This window comes from Chinchilla lanigera, unplaced genomic scaffold (assembly GCF_000276665.1).
Source record: "Chinchilla lanigera isolate Chin_1 unplaced genomic scaffold, ChiLan1.0 scaffold00010, whole genome shotgun sequence".
Lineage (NCBI taxonomy): Eukaryota > Metazoa > Chordata > Mammalia > Rodentia > Chinchillidae > Chinchilla > Chinchilla lanigera.
The window spans coordinates 26963475-26983941 of record NW_004955411.1 but is presented as its reverse complement, the minus strand read 5'-3'; positions in this window follow the sequence as shown (position 1 = coordinate 26983941).

Sequence of the window (20467 nt, the reverse complement as noted above, 5' to 3'; positions counted from 1 at the left end):
GTAGTTAGCAATCCATCACAGGGACCTTCTGTAGGCAAATACAAGTAAGTCATGTAATCATCATATGGGACTTCACCAGAAACATCTTCTAGCCATAGTCTCCTCAATCTTAGTATGTCATAGAAGCTGCTGTTTGGGGATTTAATTGCTGGCAATTAGTCCTACTCTGTGGTACTCACAGGTTATATTCTTTCTTTCTCCATGATATAACATTTACAGCCCTTACTGAGAGCTACTCCACTCTGTATCTCAGGCTTTTTTCATCAAACATAAGTAGTTCTAGCTCCTTACTTCAACAAGGAAATTTGAAGCCCTCCTACTCTCTGATTCCTCTTCTCTTAAAAGATCACCATTTGTCATTGGGTTAAGATTCTATTAATTAACCTAAATCCACGCTGACATTTCCTGATTGAAATCATGTTGCAGAAACTGTGTTATTACTTCATGTTTTTCCTATCCTATACACGAGCAGTGGGTAGACTGGTATCAGGAGAAGGTACTTTGAGAATTGTTTAATCTAAACTATTCATCCTGTACCCGAGGAAGTCGAGGTTAAACACTAGCCTACCCAAAACTTCCATCAATATTATGAAAGAATGAGGTCAATATTATATTTCTATTCCCTTACCTACATTAGGTAACTCCTACTTTTATACCATATGCATGTAACCTTAGACCTCTACACCCCAAAATGGTCTCAGAGATGTAAGGTCTGAGTTAAAATGTAAACTGGAGCTTCATGTTATAAATTATTAACAGGAATCAGAAAGAAATAAACTAAATTACTTCATTAATATTACCTGTGCTTCCCCCTCCTTAGCATCACATTGTTATAATAGTGTCCTGAGAGATCCACCTATTTGAGTGGTGGCAGAACCATCAAAAACACGGTGTTAATTCTGGCAATGTACTCAATATTTTGACACATGAATTTGCTAATGGTCCACTTGCTTTAACACATAAACACCATTTCATCTGTATTTATTAGTTAAATTGGAGAAAACTGACACAAAGAAAGAGTTAAGCCAATTTATTATTACCTTACAATAAGTGGATTTAGGATTTCAACACTTCTGACCATATAAACTTAACTCCAAAGAATGAAGCATAATAATAATTTTATCCGTAAAAATACTTTATTTTTGTTTTCTTGTTGGAGGAAAAAGGAAGACTACCATTTCCATACTAATTTGGGTAGGCTTGTTTTTATTAATATTAATATTAATATTGGTATTAAAGTTAAGCAGCTACAATAGAATTATCATATTTAACATTAGCAACGTGTATCCAAACTGGATACAGAAGTTGGCAAATGTTTGGGTCATAAAATTCCACTTATCATTCTCCTTCCACTACAAAATAAGCCTCACAAAAATCCTAAAATTTAAGAGAAATATGTACATTTTTACTTTGTATTAGGTTGCCAGAACCACAAAACATACCTGACAGCCTTCAGAACTATCAAGTATTTATTGAACTTGTTTTACACTAACCTATGGCTTGGTAAAGTGGGTAAATACAAACGACTGAATTTTATAAAATATACTTATTTTTTTCTAGAGTTCACAGTTATTTAAGAAATGAAGACAAATGAAAAACAAATATTATAATTGGTGATTAATATACTTAAGGACTAGAACATATGAGATAATACAATAGAAATAGAGAAGAAATTTTCAAATGGAACTTGGGTCAGTGGGGTGGACTTCATGACATAGCAGCATATTGACAATGCTGTGATACAAAAAGAGAAGAACAAAGTTGCCAGTTAATCTTAATTGTAAACTTGACTGGATTAAGGGACTTCTGGAGAAATGATTGGTTCATGAAGGTGCTATGCTCATAGTTGAATGTGCGATTGAAGATAGGTCACTGGGGCCATACTTTAAAGAGGCACTCTTCAGCTGTTCTCTGCTGCCTGGCTGACAGAAACTGAGCTGATTTTCTCCACTGTTATTCACCCAAGTGACATAAAAAATAACCATCCAGTATATGGACATAATGCCCACACAAAAGGGCTAAGCTAGAGTCAAGACAAGGCAACACTCCAGGTAGAGAGGAAGCAAGACCAGACTCAGCACAGAGAGCCAAAGGTCCTTTCCTACTCTCAAATATAAGGTCAGACAAATCTAAATAAGCTTGTCTTTCAAATTATAATTCACTAATACAGAATATTTTTGACCAAAGTAAAATCATAATCAGGCCGATATTTTCTCAAGTCTCCACTGGGGCAACATGAACGAGAAAGGAAAGTAATATTTTTTTTAAAAGTGTTAGTGAAATAAGGTAAAACTATTTCATAACAAAATAATAGGAGAATAACTAGAGCTAAGACATTGCATACGGTCATCTTCAAATTAGTTACTCAAAGTATAAGATATGGGCATAAAAACTTCTCCAATCAATATTAGCATGAACCTTCCTTTTTAATGAAAGAACAGACACCAATTTTATAGCTACCTTGAATTTTTCTCCCTCTTCCCTTCCTTGCTTTCCCCTCCCCGAGTCCCTTTTCAACAATTACTTCCCATTGCACAATATCTATTGCACGTTCTAGACTTTATTTACTCAAGGAAATCAGTCTTGATGAGGGATCTTCCATCCTGTTATCATCATGATTCTCAGTTTTATTGTCTCTCGCTCATTTTGCAACTCACGTTGTGAATAGCCAGAGAACTGGATCCTACCTCTTAGCAATATTAAAGGAAGATGGTCTAGCAATGATGTCAGCCAAGTGGCTCAGAGACTCAGTCAGATTCTGTGTGTGAGATGATACAGCTATATGGCATGTGCTTACAGAGAAAATAACTTCAGTAAGAGACACAAAAAATGAACTCACTGAAATTAATATCTTTCTAGTTAGAGAATGAAGACGAGAGGCAAATCAAAGATTATCTCATTGATTTTAAAGCTGACAATTACAAAAGGACTTAGCGGCTTAGTGAAAGCTGAGTTTTATTTGGGACATGTTAATTTTGAGATTTAGAATAATATTAATCAGAAATACAGTGTCACAGGTCAAAGATGTGGAATTTGAGCTCAAGAAGATAACCAATGGTAAATGATCTGGATCCATGAATAAATATGATGTGAATTCTGGAGGATGCTTTAAAGACAGGGAACAGATTAATTGAAGGTTAAGTATTAGATGCCAATGTTATAAAAGACATTATCAATTAGTAAAGCCCCCAGGCACCCATCCACTTTCTCATACACTTCCTATTCCACTGGAAGTTTCTCAAGAGTAAAAGAAGCACACCTTACTCAGTTTCATTTTCATATATCAAGTGCCTAAAATAGTGCCAGATCTATAGTGGATAGTCAACAGGTGTATTATACCTAAATCAATAGATATTAGACTTTAAATGTGTGATACCTCATTCCATATCACAAAATTCTTTTTCAGTATTCTATCCTCATACTCTATAATGCTCTCCTCTCTGGCTTAACCCACCACTGTTCCCTAGTACCTATGCCCTGCTACAGCTAAGGCTAGCCACATAAGTTCACAAAAATGCATCAATTTGTTACAAAACCACATGCTATCTACATTCTGTTTCTGCTAATAGATACCTATTTTCATGTCCCACCCATTCCTATTATCTTATATATATTCACCCATTTGTTTCATCTCAAATATTGATTTCTTCCAGAAACTTTCTGTGTACCATTCTTTGTTTACCCATTTGTCCACTGCCAGAGACTTCGGTTGTTTACACCTTTTGACTAATGGGAATAATGCTGTTATGAACATGAATGTGCTCATATAAAACTGAAAAAATATTGTTAGTAATTAAAAGTGGTATTTATATTAAAAGTTAACAAAACTAGAAACCGAAGAGCGATGCCTTTGGCAATGGAATAATAAAAGTTTCTATATAAAGTAAAAAGTCAATTTGACAGCCTTTACCAAGTTCAAAGTGAAATATCCCATGCTTGCCAAATGTATAATTAGAAGGAACTTTTAGAAAATGAAAATAATGTGCTTTAGTTTTACATACATTATGTAAATTTTCTAGATTTTATTGAACTTGTTGAATAATTATAAATTATAAGCAGACATAAATCCTCACTTTAAACTTTTTCAGTGCAATACAAGGAAATATTTATTATTGATGACTATAACCAAGCTCCCTCAAAATAAATGGCCTGTATGTTAAATATTTTTAAATGTAAAAAATTCTTGAGATGCATTTCCTAGGCTATTTGAACAATAGCATTCAAAGACATTTATAAAAACTATATTGGATAAGAAAAACAATTTAAACATACGGTTACTTCTGCAGCTATAACTTCACAGATGGTTAATACTAAGTTTGAAAAACTGAAATGGAATTTCTTAGCATGTTAAATATCGTGTGATCTTATTTACCTGTTCAATGACTGTCATATCTTTTTATAATGTAAATCACTTAAAGCATGGCAAGAAGAACCAAGATTTTAGAAAATACTTAATAAATGTGTGAAAAGGGAGGGAAAGAAACAAGTTACCAACAGAATACTAACATTGATTTACTCATACAATCTTTAAATAGATGTATAGTAATGCACCAATGTAATTACCCTATTACAAGTTCTAAGTGTTGTCCATCATGACCTGCATATGTAACTCTGACTCTAATGCAAGAAGCCTCTAACACCAATGTTAATTAATCTGTTTTTTTTTTAATCTGGAGATTTATAATAGTGTTATATTCCTCTAAAAGTAATAAAATATCTAAAACAAAAACTGTGTCATTAGGAGAGAACTACCCAACTAGATTGTAATATAGCCAGAGAGAACAAGGGTTTTAAATCCTACTTACCTAAAGCCTAGATATCTTGATATCTCGATATTTTGATTTTTCATGTAAGGCTGCGTGGAAATGGAGCCCTTCTATATTATTGGTGGGAATGTAAACTGCAACCACTATGGAAATCAGGATGAGGATGCTTCAAAAAATTGAAACTTGAAATTTCATTCAATCCAGCTACTCCCCTTGTAGATATCTTTTTGAAAGAATTAAGGACACCATATTACAGAAATACATGTGTACCGATGCTTACAGCAACATAATTCATCATAGGTTAAACTTGGGAGCAGCGTATGTGTCTTCAACAGATGAATGCACAAGGAAATGTGGTATCTATACATAATGAAACACTACTAAGCTATAAAGCAGGATAAGTTAGAGACATTTGTAGGAAAGCGTATACATCTTGAAAACAATGTTGAGAAAAATAAATTGGACACATATTTAAATAGTGTATTGTTTCTCTCACTTGAGAAATCCAAAGTGTAAATAAAGAGCAAGGTAGAAGATTGATAAAAGGAAATGGAGAGATAGGCCTTTTGGAAATGGGGAGAGGACCAAGACTGAGGGAGACAGGAAGGCAATGGTAAAAGATTTAAGATGCATCATGTGCACTTCTCACAATGAATGTAATCTTTATATGCAAAAACATGAACTTCATAATAATAACAACAATAACAACAATGGGTAGAGGGGGTCTAGATAGATATGGAGGAAGGGAGGTGGATAGGGAGTGGAAGAGGAATAAAAAATTGAAGCTATTTTAAGAACATGTACCTACTCTCTAAGATGAATGTAAACATCATGTACTTTGAACATATATACTAATAAAAAAGGAACAGCACTAAGTACCTAGAGTCTAGATATTTTAATTTTCCATTCACAGAGTCCTAGAACGCCTAGGTTTTCAAGCTGGTTGAGAATGCCTTGTTGAACAAAAGAAGTGGCAAAGAGTCTACACAACACAAGTGGCATTTTGGTTGTTGAAAGCCTATTTTTCCATATAACCTTCCCTGTATAACACTTAAAGGTATTTTATTTATTTATTTGTTTATTTTGGTATGGGGAATCAAACTCAGACCTTGCCTTTTCAAGCAGGTGCTTGTGTCGCTGAGCTATATCCCCAGCCCTCTTAAAGGTATTGTAAAAACTCTTCTACAGAATTGTGATCTGGAGAACCTGCCTCACCTGAGAGTTGAACGTTTCTCCCACTCTGTGGCTTTTGCAGAGTGTGAACTAGCAAGCACTAAGAATGGCTCAGCATTTTTCTGATGCTGGGTGATGTGATCAAAGCTTTTTTGACTTTCAGCCTCACAACATGCTAATTAATACATTTTTAAAATCCATTGCATTAAGAAAATCATCTCAAAAATGTACAAATATAACCACTTCTCTACAGCATCCTACACACTCTAGACATTACTTTAGCACTCTCCCAAATGACCTCATGCACAGATCAGAGAGCTACTTCTTTCTCTTTGTTGTATGTTCAGTATTATGGGTTTACTAATGTTAAGCTATTGTGAACTGCACTATAGCTAATGCTTGACTGACATAACACCTGTATTTTTCTTCATCCTGTATATCCCAGCCTACATGTACACTGGAACACTAGAAAGAACTTCCTATTACACTAGGGGACATTTTGAAATGTAAATCACCAGTGTGATTGTTAGTCTTGCGTATCACCTTGACTAGCTTCAGAGATAAGGACATAGTAAAGTGTACTTGTGTGTCTGGGTGGGTCATGGGGCTGTTACCTTGGGTCTGTGTCTGGTAGGTGAACCCTCACACTCTGGCTCTCTCTTGCATTCTTTCTGCTTTTGGCTTTCATGAGGTGAACAGTTCTCCTCCGACATGCCCTTCATCATGATGGTCCTGCCTTGGTGCCAGTTGGCCATGAACTGAAACGTCTAAAACCATGAGCCAAAATAAGCTTATCCTCCTTTACATTTCAGGTATCAGGTATTTGGCTCAGAAGAGGTAACTAATACATCCAAAAAAGATGCAAAAACTTAAAAAAAAAAAAAGCCATCACATTAAATAACTCTGGAAAAAAGAATTTGTTTACAGTATCAAAGTTGAAGCAATGCAGACTGTCAACCTAACTTGGCCTGTGTGAGTTAGGGAACAAACAGATTTGTTTTACGCTTTGCATGTGTCCACAAGTGATTGTAAAGACACTGGAGTATTATTCTGGGAGTTAATTAAATTTTGTCAAGTAGCATAGTTCACAAATATTGAAAGTACAAATGACACAGGTGGACAGAAAAAAAAATTGGGGGAGCGGGACTCACAGAATTATATCACCACTTACCCACTATAGGATCTACCTTCTTTGGCAGTTGTTTACTTTACTTATTTTATTTTATTATTTGTTTTTGTTTTTTGAAACAGAGCCTCCTTCTGTAGTTCAGGTTGGTCTTAAAATCACTATGTATCCCAGGCTGGCCTCAAACTCATGGTGATTCTTCTGAATTGGTCTACCAAGTGCTGGGATTACAGGTATGTAACCCCACATCTAGCAGCAGTTGCTTATTATTATCATATATAAGCTAAACCTGCATAAACTGGAAAAATTAAAGGGCCTGCTAGATGGTTGAAAAAAAAAAAACCACAGAACTGATCATTCCAATTTCAGTTCTTTTGCAGTAAACTTATCTGATAGTGGGTAATAGTAAACAGCACAGTTGGACAAAAGCCTTGAAAATGAATAACCATAGGAAGGAATAAGATTAGGAGAGAAAGAGAGAGACAGAAAGAGAGGGAGGGAGAGAAAGACCATGTATTAAATCCAAGGATCTAAGAATAAGAGAAAAAAGGACTTAACATTTATTGAATCCCCTACAGGCATTTCAATAATCCCATTTTACAGAGGAAAAGAATTGAAAAGCATATTTAAGAACATAGTTCAAAATGATGAAGCTGTAATTCATACTTGCAGTTAGAACACACGGGACATCTATCCAAGCAAGAGCTTAAAGCAGACATCAGTGTAAGGAACAATGTCATGAGGCAAATTATTAGTTATAAGTTTGTAGACACATCTAGAATTCTAACCATGAGCAAGGAAAATGGACCTATTCCATTTGGCTTACCTTCCTGACACTCATTCTCTATCTTTATTTCCTGTAAGCCTCAACCTCAGGGGGCTGCATTGCCAGAGTGCTCTGGGGCTTAGCTACTGGGAGGGACCAGTAGGAGGGGAGAAGACAGGATAGACAAAGGCATTCCTGACCATGAGGTGGTAGTGAGTCTGCTAATAGTTCTATGGAGTGAAGATACGGACACAGTGAGTGCGTCCTGGTACAATGGTGGCTATCTGCCATTAGTGGTGCTTCATAATTTTTAAAGAGGAAATGTTAAAATATTTCACATGAAATGAGCTACAAATTTGCCAAAACATTATATAAATACATAGCAACTGTTTTGTTTTTACTAAGGTAGGGATAAAACATTAAAAACTTTATAGTAGGAAAAGTGAAGTGATTTATATAAGGTTAATAATAAATCATGGACCTGTACTTGAACTTGAATTTTCTGCTTTCACTTTATAAGGTTACTAGAGTCAAATCAAGAATTGTGGCTCAGTTGGTCCCAGGAAATTTCCCATCTCCAGGCTCCACTGGACCCCAGGCCAAACCACTTTTTTCTAGCTACAGCCCCCAGATTAAGTGTAAATTTGAAGACCTAAAGACTGTGGCCTTTCATTTCTCTGACAGTAGAAAAAGCTATTCCTGTCTGTCCTTTCCCCATGTAACTCTAAAGCACAAATTCCGAGAAATAACTTTACAACATCTAGAGGGCTGATTTTGAGAACAGGTTTGTCATGATAAAATTGATGTAAGATAAATTACATGTATTTCAACTGTACCAATTAATGGGTTTTGACATAGATATAAACTCATGAAACAATTACCACGATCAGGAATATACAGATTATACTTGAAGGTTTCCTTGTACCCTTTTGTAATTCTTCCTTCCAGTCCTACCTACACAATCACTCTCCACATCTCTTGTTTCCACTGAGACCACTGCTTTGTCTTGTGTCACTATAAATTAACTTGCATCTTCTAGAGTTTCACATCCATAAAATCGTCATGTATGAGTTCTGTGATTGGACATTTTTCATCCAGCACAATTGTTTTGAGATTCATTCTTGTAGTTGCATATTTTAATAGTCCAACTATTTTTATTGCTCAGTGCTATCCAATTGTATAGTTAATTCACAATCAACTGTTTAATGCTCTGTTAAACATTTGTGTGTGTCCAGTTCAGGGCTGTAGAAAGTTGTTACAAATATTTATGTTCATATTTTCATAGACATGATCTGAAAATATTGCTCCATAAATATTTTTGCTTTTTAGAATGGTCAGGGCTTCCCAACAAACAACACGGATGTGCAGTTTAGTTAAGGGATGATTAGGAAGCAACCCTAAAGATAGAAATTGATAGAGACTTCCATTTGAAAGGGTAATGAACCTAGAAACCAGATGTCCCTTCCCAAGAGAGTACTTGCTTACATGTCATACAGTCTAAAGCAAATCTCTTTCTCTCTCTCTCTCCAAAAGAGTTATATTGGCCAACTGCTTTGCATAAACTCTGAAATTCTGAATTTTGGATTACTTTCCTGTGGAGCAAACCACTGTCCTTGTACAGAGGAATTAGCCTCTCCTTCTTTCAGTCCTTGGAGGACGGGGCATGAGGAAATGAAACTAAGGTGAATACAAAACTGACCTGTTCTTTGATCTAGTAACTTTGTATTTCCTATTAGAGTCCATAAATATATATATAGATATAGAAACCTAATGGATATACCCTTTCATTTCTCTTGAATAAATACTACTACCTAAGAGGGAAACAGCTAGATGATATGGTGGAACTATGTTTAACTCTTTATAAAGAAAACTGTCCCAGTGTTTTTACTATTCTCACCAGAAATACGTGACGGTATCTGTTTTTTTCTCATCCTCTATGGTCATTAGTGTTATCTACCCCATTTACTTGAGCCATTCTAGTGAGTTTGTTGAGGTTTTTATTCAAATTTCACTGAGGACTAATGATATTGAATGTCTTTTTTCCTGTGCTTATTTGTCATAGATAAATCTTCTTTAATGATGTGTTCTTTTAGTTCTTTAATCCTATTCAAAGTTATTTTGAGACTCGTAATACCTATATATCGAGTTGAAAGATTTCTGCATACTCTTGGTGTTATAAAGCCTTTATAGGGTTTATTTGTAGAATGCTTTTCACAAAATGACTTATACTTTTATGGTTATAATTGCCTTTTGAAGAGGTAAAATTTTAATTATTATAAAGTTAAACATTAACTTTTTCTTTTATAAATAAATTTTCTTGATTTTTGAGCTCTGCTTTTAAAAAATCTTTTCAAACCCTTAGGTCACTGCTTTTCTCATATTTTCATCAGAAGTTTTAGGGATTTATATTTTAAATTGAAGCATATGTTCAAATATATTTTTATACATGTACTATTATATGGATCATTGTTCATTGTTTTTCCAGCTATCCAGTTATTGAAAAGTTACCCTTTCCCCATTTTTAAAAATGCATTGTATGTGTGTGGGTCTCTTTCTCACTCTCTCTTCTCTTCCATTTATCTAGTTGATTATCTTTGTTCAGTGCCGCACCATCTTGCCAACTGTAAATTTACAAGTATTGGAATCAAGTAGTGTTAACTTTCTAATTTTGTTATTTTTTTATCAAACTTCTTTTGTTTATTATAAGACCATTATATTCCATATGAATTTTAAAATTAACTTCTCGATTAAAAAAATACTGCTGAGATTTTGAGTCAGATTTCATTAAATCTATATACCAATTTATTGAGAACTGGCATCTTAACAATATGGAATCTTCTAACCCATCAGCCTATGATCTACCTACACTTATTCAGGTCTTCAATTTCTCTCAGCACTGCAATGTAGTTTTTAGTTTCTAGGCCGGTATAACCTCTATTGGATTTTTGTTATTTTAGTTTTTGAATTTCAATTGTGGGTGTTCATTGCTACTATATAGAAAAATAATTGATGTTTACATGTCTTATTTGTTCTGCAACATTGTTTCATTTCGCACATTGTTTTTCCCCTTTTGAAATTCAGTACATGTCTTTTATACATTTCAAATTTCTACTTAAATGTTTGAAAATATGATGTATAGTTTATAACTATTCAATATACTTATTTTTTAGTTCCAACATCCGTGTGTATTGATTTTTTTTTCCTATGGGTTACGTTTGGCAGATTTATCATGTGCCTGATAATATTTTTTGGATGTCACATGTTATGAGTTCTATCACACTGAATATGGGATATTGCTGTGTTTATATGTATGCATTTTGGAAGGATACAGTACATTTTTGGAAGGATACAGTTAAATTGTTTGGCAACAGTTTGCTGCTTTTTAGGTCTTGCTTCATAAAATTTTTATGACATGGCAAGAACAGCATTTAGTCTAAAGCTAATTATTTTCCTGTACTGAGTCAAGACTCCTCTACTCTATCCACTTCTTTACGACTGATGAGGTTTTCTAGGCTGGCTTGAAGTCTACTTATAGTCCTGTGGTGAGTGCTGTAGACTGTTCCTCTAGTAATTTTGTATAGCTCTTTCCAGGGCTATGGGTACTTTCCTTATATCTGGTAGAAAACAAAGGACAATTTAAGGATGTCTTATTTCTACAGATATCGCTTGTTTTCTGCTACTCTGTGTCAGTCAGCTTACTGTCATGATAACAAATAGCTCAGATAATCACCTAGAGAGAAAAGGTTTCCTTTGGTTCACAGTTTTGGAGGTTCCAGGCCCTGACCACTTGGCCTTGTTTTTTTCAAGGCAGTGATGAAGCAGCACATTATAGAGGAGCGAATGCAGGATCTCATCTGCTGAGCTCATGACCAGCACGTGAAAGACAGAACAAAGAGGAGACCTGGGTTCCACAATCACCTTTGAGGTCATGTCCCAGTGAAGTGAAAATCTCCTAGTAGGCCTCACTTAAATGTTCCACCATCTCCCCATACTGCCACTTTGGGGAACAAGCCTTTTCTCACTCAGGCCACAGACAGACACTTAAAATGCAAACTATAATATGTTGCCTCTAACAACTTAGAGGTGTCCTTCAACAAGGAGTGTGCCACTAGCCACTTTAGTCCCTTCTCGCTGAGTCCAATTAGGAAATTATTTCAAGAAGGTAGCCTGGCACAATAGTAAGGAACACTTTGTTTCCATCCTTGCCCAGGGCCCAGTGTCTTAATCCATTGTTTCATATATTGTGTCCATGTGTTTGTTGTTAATGTTGTGAGAGGATCATATGGTACTCATCCCATGTTAGAAGCAAGCAGTTCCCTCTGGTCTGTTTTCTTCATTGAAGTTTACATTGTCAGAAGCAATCTTACTATTTTATGAGAATTACTGCCCATTCCAGATATACATCATCCTAGCTCCAGATCTGAACAACAGGTATCAAGTCTGTGTTTGTATCCGGAGTGATCTTGAATGTCTCAATGTCAGCCCGCGTGCACTCTGAAGCAGTCACTGTGGCTCAGAGGATATATTATATTTTCCCTGAAACAGCTGGCATCTCTTTTACTTATGGTGCCAGGTACACTCAACAACACACTGTATAGACTGTGAGTCAGGCAGAAACGCTTCCTTACAACATAATCACCTGCCATTACAAGAAGAGCAAATGGATGACTAACTGGAGAAGTACATTAATTCCTTCCATTATAACAGCTTTCTATTGAAGATCATAAATGTAATTGCCTCTTATCAATAAATATTCTCCATGCTAAAAAAATTACACTGAAAATAAGGAAGCCTCTGCTTAATCTTTGCTCTGTGCCAAATATTCACATGATTTTTCAAATTATTAAATTTCTCAAAATGTCTTGCTTTCAATTCTGTAAAATAAAGAATTTTATGGCTTAATTTATGTTAAACACTAAGAATATGAAAAATAGACCCATTGTTAGTAAAGCTCTCATCCTAGATTAATTTAAACATGGTTATTAATTCCATGTCAGACAGTAGTTTTCACAGTTTTGTGAGAATAGAAGAAATGATATGAAAGTATGTGTCTTCACCCTTGTGTTTCTTTTTTTTTTTTTTTTTTTTTTTTGTTTTTTTTCTCCGGTACCGGGAACCAAACTCACGACCTTGCGCTTGCCAGGCAGGCACTTTTGCCGCTGAGCTAAATCCCCAGCCCCACCCTTGTGTTTCTAAATGACTTGTGAGTAGGTAGATTTACTGAAATCTAAGATAAATCTAGGATTGTGGAAAAACCACAATCTTATCATCAAAGTACACTTATTTCTCAATCTCTTTGTCCACAGCTTCCAGAATTTCCTTGAAAGTAGGATCATTATTAAAGTATAACTAAAATGCTATTTAATATACTTTTTTAAAAATTATCATTGAATGACAAGTAATCATGCAGCTTATATAGAACCCTTTCCATCTTCCAACTCCAGCTGTTCAAAATGAAATTAAATTCATTTTAAAACTATTGGAAATACTGGACTAAGAGTTCTTTAAATCAAAGTTTTGTAGCCTAAACGTTGTTATATCTGCCTAGTTTTCACAACAATGGAGTGCCTATAGAATGTGCTAGATGGGGTTACCTCGTTGGATATGTATAATTTACACCTGGATTATTTCTCCTTACAAGCTCCCTCTAATTGCAAACAGGTATAATTATCTGATGGTTGAATCTTTTTTTTGCATGCATCAGTGTATTCACTTCAGATATATTTAAGCTTTCCATTTGTCCTCTATTATTTTCTTGAAATGTTGGTTCTTTGAGGAAAATGACACAGCCGCTCATCAACTTAAATTGAATAATTCTTTTCATCCTAAAAACTACATCAATGTAACCTGTATGATTTTATTTTTTATTTCTCATCTTGATTGTATGATTTTGATTTGCTTCTGCTTACATTTTAAATTACCTAAATCTCTTTCCAACTTTCCAGAGTTTTTAATTATAAGATTCTCTGACTACGCGTGCAAAAACAATGAGTCTGAATGACAGGGGGTGAAATATTTAGCATCTCTGTGTCTGGTTTCTCTTAAATGTCTCATGACGTTATTAGGTTTTTTAAGATACTTTTGCAAACTTTCCTTACATCATCACAGTGTCAGTTGAACTGTGTAGCTGTTACTGAGAAACTAACACATAACCTCCACACAATTATACTGATTTGTGACAAAAACTCATCACACAGAATGTTTTTTAATGGCAGGGAATGGAAATATTGAGAAGTGATTACTCAGTGAATTCACTTCCAAGTAAAAATTAGGTAATCAGAGTTGAAAGAAGAGACCTCTAACCTCCATCAACGAGTTAAATACTGTACTATATTTTGTTTAAAAAGCAGTTATAATTTGACCAGAATTTTTATTTCTAGCCCAAACAAACACCTTGATACTTGACACAGTTCAAAAATAGATGGCAGGTGATAATATGTCAAAATAGATATGAAACAGTGATTCCTAAGCAACAGATTACAAATAAGGTGATCCTGACTGCTGCCACTAGACCATAATCTTATTCAGCTGTGGCCCAAGGAGAGGAAAACAGGGGTGGTTTGCAAGAGTCCACAACTGAAAAGGAGCCAAGAGCACATGGAAACCAAGGCAGCTAGAGTTTCCATGACAGAGAACCACAGACTAAGAGGAAACATTTTAAAATTATATATATATAAATTTTTCTCTATGATATATAAAGACAATTACAAACTCATCAGTATGAAAAAAGCAAACATTTTCAAAAAATGAGTTGAAATTTTAAGCACACTTTTTTGAAAAATTTTATCAGTACATATTTGCAGTACATAATGATGGCATTCCCTATGGGCAATTGGTACATGTACATAAAACATCTCAATTTTTCCCCTCTTCTTCTTCACCTCTCTCCTTTGCCAGCATCAAATGCATTTGTTTATAAGTCCTTATAAAGTTAATTATCATACATACAGACTAGCAACCACATTAATTGGCCAAGAAATATAAATCACATTAACAGACATTTTACCAAAAGATATGCTGGTTGGAAATAGGCCTATGAAAATATTATTAATATCATTACAAACAGGTACTTCTACATCTTGTGAAAATAACTAAAGTCAGAAATATTTAATACACGAAGTGTTAGTGAGGAAATGGAGGAACTACATGCACTGTTTCTAAAAAAATGTAAAAGCATACAACAATTTGCTACTTTATCAAGTTCAAAATATATATCTATCATGTAGACCAACCATTCCACTATCTAGTTTCCTCCAACCATTGCATTATCTATTTTCCTAAAATAAAGTAAAGTAGATATGTGTTCACACATGAACGCTTATAGTAGGTTTTTATAAAATAATAATCCCATACTAGTAACCACCAATCCATGCATCTACCTACAAATAAATGTGTAAACAGACTGTGGTATATCCATACAATGGAATGCTATGCACAAATTTAAAGAAAAGAATTAGCTGCTGATTCATAACAACTTGGAAAAAATTTTAAGAACTAGTTCTATTGAGTAAAAAATAAGTTGTGTGAAAAGAATGTACACAGTCCAACTGCAATGAAGTATGATTCTGGAAGATGACTAATCTACAGTGACACAAGCAGAATAGTGTTTGCTTGAGCATAAAGAGAAACAGGATCTCAAAAGGAACAAAGAAAAGTTCTGGTGGTGACACATGCATTTACAGGATGCATATACACATCAAAATATTTCATATTATGCAATTGAAGTACGTGAAATTTATATCAATAACACATTAATAAAATTATTATAATAATAAACAACCAGAGGCTACCAATGGCCATTCCTACAAAGTAGGTTGGATGTAGCTGGGTCCAAAGTCAGATCTACCCCAGCACTTTTTAGTCAAATTGGCAAGTTATTTTAGGTTGGATTTCTTGTCTATTAAAATACAGAAAGAAAATTAATGTAAAGTGTATTTTTTACTTTATCTTCTAGGTAAATTTTTAATCATTCAAAATTATACCGGTGACATGAACTAATTACATGACACTATCAATAAATTGTCACTAGGGGTTCTATAGCTAGTGTTCATTACAAATAACTTCATCCCTGGTAAACACAGGCTACAAAGACAGTGACTGCCTCTCTCCTGTACCCCATGAGCTGGCACTATCTGTTGGTGATCAGCTGCCTTTTGTCCCAAGCAGGTCTGTCTAGTCTTGACAGTTTATCAAATAGAGATGCAAATATTGCATAGATAATACTCAGACTAATGTATTTATTGTTTATCTGAAATTTAGATGTAACTGGTAACTGTAATTTACCTGGCAACCATAAGTGATACAAATAATTACAGATACTTTTTCTCTAGCAATCTGCAGCCTGGAAACATTTCTGTCAGCAAACAGAAATCATTTTATTATTTCCAACCAAATAGAGTTAAATAAAGAAAACTTTATGTTTTGAATATATTCAAGAGGAAGAATAAATGTTAAGGAAGCCTTATACATTTCAGTATTGCCAGTAGATCCCAGAGAAATCTGCTTAAGTCAAAAACTGCCAGAAACCAATTCCACAACCACATCTACCTACTATACCAAGAATATAACTCACATGGGAAACTGCCACAGAGGCCTAGCTGGAGACTGATGCAAGTTTCCTCTTCTCATAAGTTATGTTCTAGATATGAATTATTCTCTAAAAGTCCCCTGTGCTCCAAGGTGGGGCTCTTGGAAGATAAGTGTATCAGTACTCATCAATGGATTAATTCATTCATGAGTTTATAACTGAATGTGCTGTTAGAAAGTAGGATGTGGTTAAAATATGTGGATCACAGGGAGAGTGATCTGGAAGAACATGTTCTTGTCCCCAGCTCCTTCCTCTGTCTTTGCTTCATGGCTGCCAGTAGTGGCAGGGCTTTTCTTCATTGTGCTCTTCTATCATGCCTCTTCTGTCCTGGAACCTGCATACCATGGACTGAACCACTGACAATATGAGACAATACAAACTTCTCCATCCATTGTGTATGGCTGGCATTTATGTACATTAGAGACATACATATGTTAATGCTTTTACCAGCTTTGTTTATAAGAGCCAAAAACTTGTGAAAATACAAATATCCATCAAGACTGTGACAGAGAATAAAATCCAGCACAGTCATATAGCAACTACCATACAGAAGCTAGAAAGAATCAAATACTGCCATGGATGGAACAAGAATGATTCTTGTAAACAAATATATGAGTAAAAGCAACCAGGTATAAAAGAGTATGTACATAAGTGTGTAAATCAATTATATGAATTCCAGGATATAAAAACCTAACCTAAATGATAAAAGTCAATATTGTTGTGACCACTGAAGCTGGAGAGTGAATACTGACTGGCATGCAACAAGAAGGAAACTTCTTGGGTGCTGACAATGTCCTGCGCCTTTATAAAGGTGTTGTCACACTGCACTACACATATGTAAATATTAATTTACTCCTAGACTTGGTATTAGTGCATTTTGGAAGATATATGATATATCTCAAAAGGTTTTTTAAAAAGTAATATTTTCTGAAGTCCATACAACCATCAACCATTATTAGAGGCAGAATAATATTTCCTATTTTTTCTTACAGTCTCCAAATTTTATCAAGTGCCTCCCATTGGTGGAAAACACAACTATTCTAGCAAAGGAGTTTGGGTAATTCAGTTCCCAGAATTTTGATGCCATCAAAACATGGAGAAACATAAAAATGGGGAAGAACAAACATTCAGTACCTTTCGCAGTGTGTTTATCATGTACAGAGTTCATTAAAACTAAGAATAAAGAATATTCTAGAATGTGGTACCACAGATGATTTTTAAAAGAATTAAAAATCTTGGAATATTTTAAATACTTTTGGGATAGTCCTAAGATCTATCATTGAAATTCAGAAGATGACAGGTATAGATCTGTGTGTATGCATGTTTGTGTTAACTGGGATAGAAAAGCAGTAATAGGGAAATAATTTTAAAACTTGGTAAGCTAGTTGTGAGAATATATGAATTATAAATTAAATGCACAATTATAAATTCCCTCTATAATTACATGATTAAAATTTAAATGAATTGAGGATTGAGAGAACAAAATTTTAATTAGACTATAATTGAACAGAATAGAACATAAATTTTGATTCTCAAGCAAATGTTTATTATAATGACATAAAATATAATAAAATAATATCTCAATTAATTTTTTCTAATATGTAAAAGATATATACCATTCTTGTACTTTTATTTTCCTTGTATATTTGCTTTGCTCAGAAAGAAAATCAAACAAAATTATAGTCTAGTTTCAAGGTCATCCATTTAATTTTATGTTGTTCACTAGCACATTTCCTATTAAAATATTTTATACATTTTAAAGTATATTGGCTTTAACAGTACATTCTTTGAAATTTTCTAAATAAAGAATCCAAAATTATAGACACCATTAATAATTTGCACCATGTTAGAACAACAAAATATATTCTATACCAAAGATTTACAAATGTTGCACGGCTTATAATGTCTCTACAATGAAAGTACCTTTTTTTAAAAGTTTCACCACTTCTTTCTAATTTTATTTTTAAAACTATCCAGTTCCTACAATTTATCATCATTCTCTCCCACCCTTCTCTTTGGCCTAGATGATACCATTGGAAAAGCAAAGCCCATTGAACTCTCTTCCTTTTGGAAGCTTGCAATAATTCTTTTAACTTGGTGCAAACATGGTACCTTTCCTCTTGGGCAGGAACACAGGGTTACCTGCACAATATGGATACCTTGCCCCACTCCATCTGTCACCTAGTCTTTTTCCAACTCCACTGAGTGTGGGCAGCCTAGCTTCATTCAGAGATATCGTCTTCACATAGCCCAGGATGGTCCTGAAGAAAAAAGAAATAGTTCTGTCATTAGAGTGTTCCCTACCTTCCTCACAGCACATTTTGCATTGTTAAGTTCATTGCCCATTTTATTCTGCTTTAAGATATGCCACTGTGTTGCACTGTGAACTGTGTCTTCCTAGGAGTAGTTGCAGCAGGATTTCAGGGGAAGGGCAGCTAGAGACTGCATTTACTGATGTCAAGAGCCTCTTCTCATTCTCTTTTTAAAAGCTTTAGTAGCACTTTAGTACAGTATCCATTTAACATTTTTCTGTACATCATTGAAGACTTGGCAGAGGTTGATGAGAACTCTGTCAAATGTTCTCTACATCTCAGCACTATGGCTCTCAGACCCTTTTTACACCGACAGCTTTTCTGTGTCTTACCTTGTTCATTCCTTCTTGGACCTCTGCATGCTATCTGGCATTCTTTCCCTGATACTGTTTTCTTGGAGACTTCAGAAATCATTTCAAAAATTACCCTTCTGTGCTTTAGCTCTCCTTTTCACAGTCATCTGAACTTGGCAGAATTTCTTAAATCAATCAAAATGTTTCAATACACCATCAGACATCTGCAATACAGTTATTGAAGCTATTCATATATATATTTATATTTTGCGTACTTCCTTTTTTCTTCTTTCCCTCATCTCAGTCATTCCTTCCTTTGAGCAATTTCTTTCCCTTTCCTACCATCTATAGTACATTTTGAGTTTTACCTTGTCTTTCAGGTTCCTACACCAAGGAGACAATATGATGTTTACCCACTTGGATCTGATTTATTTCACTTATGAGTATGGTCTCTAGTTGCACCCATTTACCTGTCTGATGGTGTATTGAAATGAACAGTTAATGATTACAATTTTTTATGTTCTGATTGATTGTGCATGCTTGTGTCTGGTGGTCTGAGCATATTGTTGAAGGTAACAATATGTAATGGAAATAGAATGGTGAACTCCTACCATCTTGTCTAGTGAAACTCTGTATTATTTCTACCATTTTATCGAAGAATTATTTTCTTATTCCCTATAATGGTTTGAGCAATCTTTCATTCTTGTATCTGGTAATCTGAGCAATGTAGTTGAGGATAGCGATATGCAATGTAACAACCACTGCTAATTCGCATTATTTTGTCTTGAGACCCTGTATCACTTTGCGTGCTCTTGCTTTGATTTGTTTATGTTTGTGATACTGGTATGCTGCTACTGTTCTATTTTTTTTTTGTTTGTTTCTCATTTACCACTCTCTTTAAAATAAAAAAGAATCAAAATGTTTTATTCAAGTCTGTTCAAGGATATGAAAACTGTACCTAGTTTCTTATTTGCATTTTTCCTATTCTCCCTATTTTTATTAAATTTTCTTGTTTCTTTTTCTAAATTACCTGTACCTTAATTTCTATTATCTCTTTTTTTAATCTATACAAATAAGAGAAACCACAATGCAGTGAAACGCCCTTAAAGAGGCAAGAAACGTAGAACATACCTCTCCCTTTAACCACAGGCAAATGACTGCCCATCTATGGACCTCATTTTCCTCCTATATAAGTAGAAAGGCTAGTTGGGATACTTCATGAAGTTTTAGAAATTCTGTAATTCTAAGGACCATTCTCTGTGTCTGTCTGTCTGCCTCTCTCTCTCTCTTTCCTTCACTCAGTTTCTCGGGCTAAATTAAAATCTTTTACATCTGCCTAGTTTCCACTTTTAATATCTTCCATATTATTCTACTAATTTTGCTTATTCCTGTACTTCTTATCTCCAGTCTGATCTCTGGTGAAACAAGATTGTAAAATTTATAA